This window comes from Ochlerotatus camptorhynchus, unplaced genomic scaffold, assembly GCF_037179485.1.
Source record: "Ochlerotatus camptorhynchus isolate MF236.1 unplaced genomic scaffold, CSIRO-AGI_Acam_v1.1 ptg000080l, whole genome shotgun sequence".
Taxonomy (NCBI): Eukaryota; Metazoa; Arthropoda; class Insecta; order Diptera; family Culicidae; genus Ochlerotatus; species Ochlerotatus camptorhynchus.
This window is the reverse complement of record NW_027040570.1, coordinates 2,539,839-2,546,086: the sequence shown is the minus strand read 5'-3', so window position 1 is coordinate 2,546,086 and position 6,248 is coordinate 2,539,839. Positions and strand designations below refer to the sequence as shown.

Genomic DNA, 6,248 nt, shown 5'->3' with positions numbered 1-6,248 from the left:
ATCCAGGGATTTTGCCGTTCCATTCACCACCATAAGAGATGCCGTATTGAATCGCTAATCTCTTATTTTATTCGTATTGTAAATGTTATATTATTAATATCTTTTAATGAAGAGCGCCATTAACCAGCCGAAAAGGAAAACAACGCAGCTCCCCTACAGGATATCACCAACACGCATATACAAATTACAGAGAGCAGACAGAAATGGGCAACAGAGCATTTCCAGCAGTAGCCACCAGCGAGGAATGGTCGGAAATATACATGAAAGTAGAGCAGAAGAAAATTGATAAAGAGAACGCAAAGAAACAAAGGATTGAGGAACGACAAAAGAAAAAGGTTGAGCGAGAGAGGAAGAAGAGTAAAGAAAGTTGGAAGCAAGAAAGCATTATAATTTGAAAAGGCAATGGCAACAATGGAGAAGAAGCAGTAGAAAGCTGCGGAAAAGAAGCAATGAAGCTTGACGTTTTAAATTAAATTAAGTTATAGTCGTTAACTTACCAATTTTATTTTTCATGCACAAAACGAAAAACTAATCCTTGATGTCAGTTCATTGTTTTTTTTTTGTTGGTTTCTAAGATGGTTGTAATTTTTTTTTTCACTTATGCGCCATTATAGGGCTACCATCTTAGGAACCGCTTATTCTATCGCTTGATGCCAGTGGGTTGGTGGAGCGTTTGCATTATCGGAGTATTAAAGATGCTTCGGCAGTCTTCTCTTCAGTTTGCTATTATTGATTCGACAACATTGTCCATGCTACACCGCCCAGTTTAGTCCCGGTTAATAATGTTTTGTAGCGTTGAGCTCGAGTACCCTCAAGTTCCAAAGTATGGCGCATATTGCACGTTATCACATGTCAAATTTCAAAGACCTCGAAGTTGTGATCGGAGGTAAACTCTAGTAAGAATATTAAACCCAAAGCACTGGTATATTTGGAGGAAATGAATCCTTAAACATGATATTAGTTAGCATAAAAATCTAGAAAAGTCACCTTCTTAAGTAAAAATAAATCAGTTACCTTTCCTTTAAATCGATTGGAGCATCAATTAATCTAACGCTGATATCACTAGTTAAAAAATTAAAGGTAAAAAAAATGAACTTGAACCTTTGACGAATGATTCTTATGTAAAATCGTGCACTGAATCCAACAATGTAGTCGAAAAAAATCTGAGTAGGACAGTTTTCGAGATACAGCTTAAAATGAAAATTCACTTTAAAAAAGTTTGTTTACTATAATACAAATATCTCCGGTTGTAGTGAGATTATATCAATTATTTTAACGCTAAATTAGAGATAAGAAATGATTCGTTCGATAAATTGGACATCAATTGTCAGTGAGTTTAGTGGTATTGTTGCTAGTTAATAGTATGTTTTTTTAAGTTTTCCTAAGAAAAATGGAATTTCTGCTAAGTTTTTAAGCAACGTAAATAAAAATGTTTATAGTGGTTCTACCATTACTCTCACGGAAAAATAGCATTGTAACGATCGAAATCAAAGTTTATCACGTGTAATTTGGCGTTAAAATAATTAATATTACTTCATTACAGCTGGAGATATTTGTGTTTTAGTAAACACGTTTTTTTAAGTGAGATTTCATTTTTTAGCTATATCTCCAAAACTATCCTACTGAGATTTTTTTGACTACATTTTTGATTCAGCGCCCGATTTTACATGGGAAATGCGTTACAAAGTATCAATATGCTGTAAACTAGTGTATTTAAACGAGTATAGCTGTTTTGGACTCCTAGCCAAGCAACTTCTAAAAAAATACTTTATTCAAGATAGCAACATGTTTTTTTTTTCATTTATTTGCATCGATTAACATTCATGTACGGATTTTGATTCATCCTCAACACAGTGTACGGATTTCGATTCAAAATTGTACGGATTTTGAATCAATCGTAGAACGCTGTACGGATTTTGATTCAAGATATGTGCAATTTAAATACTATTTTATAATAATTAAAGGTTATTTTAAGACCTGGTGTTTGCAAATAATAGTAAAATAAGGATAAATGAATAGGAAAAAGATGTGATACAGAGCATAATGTGATAGCATTATTTAGTATTGACCGTCAATGATTCTCTCGTGCTTAGGTGTACGGATTTCGGTCCCGCACGGTAACCCATAGATTGGGGGATCAAATTAACATGGTGAGACCAGTCCAAATACTTTTTACAATAAAAAACATAAACTGAATACGTGTCAGGATTCAAAAGAACATTTTGAAGCTGGAAGTGTGTGTGTAATACTAATATCCAATTTATAGAGGTAATACATACATGCGGGGCTTATTGTAAGTGAAAGTAACCTCGAAATGGGCGTGACTCTCCAGAAATTCTAAAATGGGTTGCTGGATCTGCAATAGAGCTATCACCGTCTAACTCCCGGACTAAAGCTGTCTACAATGACCATAAATGCGACATTGTAGAGAGAGTTCTTCCATAATAAAACTGAAGGCCAGTGGGGGTTAGAGGGAATACACACACACATACACACACACACATCTACCCGTATTAAAAAGATGTATTTTGCATTTATCCGTATTTATGTATTTCTAAGTTTTGTTTTTCGTGTAGAAAGTATTTTCGATGTATTTTTGTGTATTTCATTTAAGGTATTTTAGTTTTATCGCGTACACATTAACGTATTTTTATGTATTTTTTGAAGTATGTATTAAAAATTCAGCTATATAATTAAGCTGATCGCCCCTCGAATTTATTATAATGTATATGGATGATTTTCCACGCAGGGGAGGCAATGGTCTAAAACCTATCAAAATCGTTTAACGTAGTTTATGAACAGACCCTGATGAATTCTTATATATTTTTTTTAAACTCATGAAAAATGAAAACTTTCTGAATATTGAAAATCAAGAAGATTTGACAAATTAAAAACATCGTAGAACAAGATAAGATGCCTACATTCATCAGGGTTCATAGAACAAGATCTTTTGGTTAAAATTTAAACTTCTTATTAGCACTTTTTTACTGAAATTACTAATCCTTTGCTCACTTTTTTTTCAAGTACATTGTAAGATATTTGAGAATTTAATACTTTATTGGTATTTGTTCTCAAAATTATTAATAAAAAAGTACCGCGTACACTTTTACCCGCTTTACTACCAGAATGTTGATGACACTCGATTTGTGATTTCCCTCTCACAGACTTCAGAATAGAGTACCTGGTACTGAAAATGCTGATGGTATCCTCGTTTATGCACTTACATTAACATCCGAATGTAGAGAATGAGAGGAACAATTAAATAAATAAATAAATTGATTAATTAGCCGAAAATATATTTACTGTATTCAAAGTGTTTTTATGTTACTTCATACGCGAAGTTAGCGATTTTCAGAGTTGGTTGGAAAATGCTAACATGAAGCTTTAGTGTGATAATTTATTAGCTAGAGAATGATCTTTTTTAGAAGAGGGTAAGTGGATAGTTCCGTTAGAGTACGGCAGTATGAAAATTGAATAGAAGTTGAAAATGAGCGAAGGGCCATTAATGCGACAGTTTTTAAAGATAGACGCACATCTTTGCCTAACCCGTACGATGTACGCGGAGACTTGAAGTATGTCTCCAAGTCTACAGAGATGACCAAGTTGGTCATGACGAAAGGAGCAACACAATAGTTGGGTAAAGAAGAATTGCATTACAACACACCATCGACTGTAAATGCTCTCGCAACGTGGGGCTTTAGGTAGTGATGAAAACGTCGCTAGAACTATTCCACAGCCGCAGTCAGTTTATGAGCAAAAGAGGGACGCACATTTTTTCATGTAGACTTGGAGACATACTTCAAGTCTCCGCGTACATCGTACGGGTTAGGCAAAGATGTGCGTCTATCTTTAAAAACTGTCGCATTAATGGCCCTTTGCTCATTTTCAACTTCTATTCAATTTTCATACTGCTGTACTCTAACGGAACTATCCACCTACCCTCTTCTAAAAAAGATCATTCTCTAGCTAATAAATTATCACACTAAACCTTCATGTTAGCATTTTCCAACCAACTCTGATATTTATTGTATTTAACATCACGATTTACATACGCAAAAACGCGATTATACCAACCGGTGGAAACTAACGATTTTAAATTGGCTCACTACATCCTATTGGTCCCAAGCAAATCGATTAACGTACCCCGTTCTAGTCGAAATTCTAGTACTACACTTTTGTTTGTTTGTTTTGATTCGCTATGAAAGTTTGACAGATAAAATGAGGGGTTCGTGGATGTTCCTATGTTTCGAGGGGTGCATCAATTAGCTTGGGACCGAAGATAGTACCAGAGCTGAGCCAAAAAGTTGAGCACTTTTCTTCTGAACCTACTATTCTTAGAGTTACCTCTATGATTCTACTGTATTTGATATATTTTTTAAAAATAAAATACGCACACATAAAAAAATTATTCTGTTTATTGACACTGATACAATTATGAGATAACAATGTTCCACACACCCACCTTTACAATGTTTCTAGAGTACCTTGAAGGTTTTCGGAAGGCAGTTTACTGAGAGATTTAATCATTGACGGACATACTTACAATGAGCTCTAGTAGAACGGGTCCGACGAAGTCCCTTTTTTTTTGCATCTCGGCACAAAAGATATTTTATAAACCCCACCCCTTTCAGGCGGAAAATTTTGTTTGCGGTGAAGCTCAGAAAGTATTTCTTGTGTCGAGTATGAAAAATGCATTAAGTGTCCGGTACTCTCATTTGTAGTCTGTGAAAGGGATTTCTAGGTTTTTCGATTATCCTCTGTCAAGAACTAACGGAAAACAAATTATGCGTAGTTTCCGATAGATGTCACCGCAAACAACTGCAGAAGCAGAAGCTTGACTAACTAGTTATTTCCGCAGCTCTTTTTTTTTCTAACTGTCATCTGGCTCAGACCTATCGATCCATAAAGTTCCGCAGCTCTTCAGCCCACAGTAGGCCCTCGATAGTAGATATTCACTAGCTTCATCCTCTCGACGCGCCAACCGGCATTATCAATCATGAACACACTCCACAGTTTCGTTCCTCGGACGATGCAGACAATTCATCGTACACAAACAATCTTCACTGGTGTTCGATTAAGCATAGTAGTAACAACCAACCATATGAGCGGAGTGTAGTGAGAGGGTCCAATACTACTGCTTGCTCAGATCGCCGCAGTTAGTCTCGAGTGAACCTTGAACCGTTTCGGACGTATTTTGTTCGTCGCGCTCGCCGTCCACACATTTTGCATCGAACGCGCGCGCTGCTCTTTGCATTCACGGCAACTTGCACGGAGTATCCACAAGTGTGTAAAACTACACGGTTAAATGAACGTATACTAACCTTCGGTGTTTCGTGAATGGAAATATAAGTGTGATCTCCCTTTGTAAGTGTATTTTTTTTTTAATTGTTCTGGGTGCAGTACTTCCAAGAAAGTTGTTCAGTTGCACAGATGTTTGATTCTCCAGTGTAGTATGCTTCAAGAGCATTACTAAAGTGTTTGTAGTGCTTTTTTTTTCTTATTGCATTCATACATGTGTCTGAATGGTGATGGAAGTGATAAATCGCGCTTGGGAGGGCAGAGCAAAGTGAACGGGGAGCAGCAATCTGAGTGAGGTCCCCGTCCAAAAAGTATAAGAAACAAATTACGAGAGAGAGAGAGAAAGAGAACCCGAGACCAGGGCAAAGTCTGGTTTCAAAGGAAAGGCCCACAAAGTCAATGAATGGCAACGAAGAAGCAGAGAATTCAAGATATCAGAATCAGAGGAAAATTTTGTCGTCTCGCCGTATGAATATGCTGTATCAGTGGAGTAAAGAAGAAAACGATAAAAGCAGATGAATGCCTCTTAAGTTGAAAAGTATAAAATATTTGATAAATTTAGTGATATCCGAAATGTTCCTTTGAGATGTTTTCTGTGCATGCGGCGGAGAAATACAAAGTGATTTCGGTGAAAGAAGAAGCTTAGAGTGGAATGCTCGGTGTCAGCGAAAGGGTTACCAAGACGTAATAAGAACAACAGCACAACAACCAAAGTGAGTATGGAAAAACAAGCAGTTTGTTTTCAAAAGATCTCACGCACATGGATACAGTTAGTCAGATGTCATATTCAAATTCAGTCAGATATTTGCAAGACACGGCACATTTGGTTTGTCACACAGAAAAAAAATGCAACATCAATTACACATTAGTAACAATTTAGCAATGTATTAAACTGCGTGACGCAACGCCAGGTATGACTTGGCCGTAGCTCAAATGAAGTTCCATCGACA

General features: G+C 36.4%; 1 protein-coding gene across 9 annotated transcripts in view; it reads left to right on the top strand.

Annotated features, from left to right (window-relative positions):
• Nucleotides 1–5,161: 5,161 nt before the first annotated feature.
• Nucleotides 5,162–6,248, top strand: part of Pvr (PDGF- and VEGF-receptor related) — a 193,419-nt gene continuing 192,332 nt past the window's right edge. For all 9 annotated transcript variants that reach the window (XM_065217830.1, XM_065217826.1, XM_065217831.1 and 6 more), the window contains exon 1: nucleotides 5,162–6,011. The gene's annotated coding sequence lies outside the window, so the exon portion shown is untranslated. The remainder of the gene's footprint in view (nucleotides 6,012–6,248) is intronic.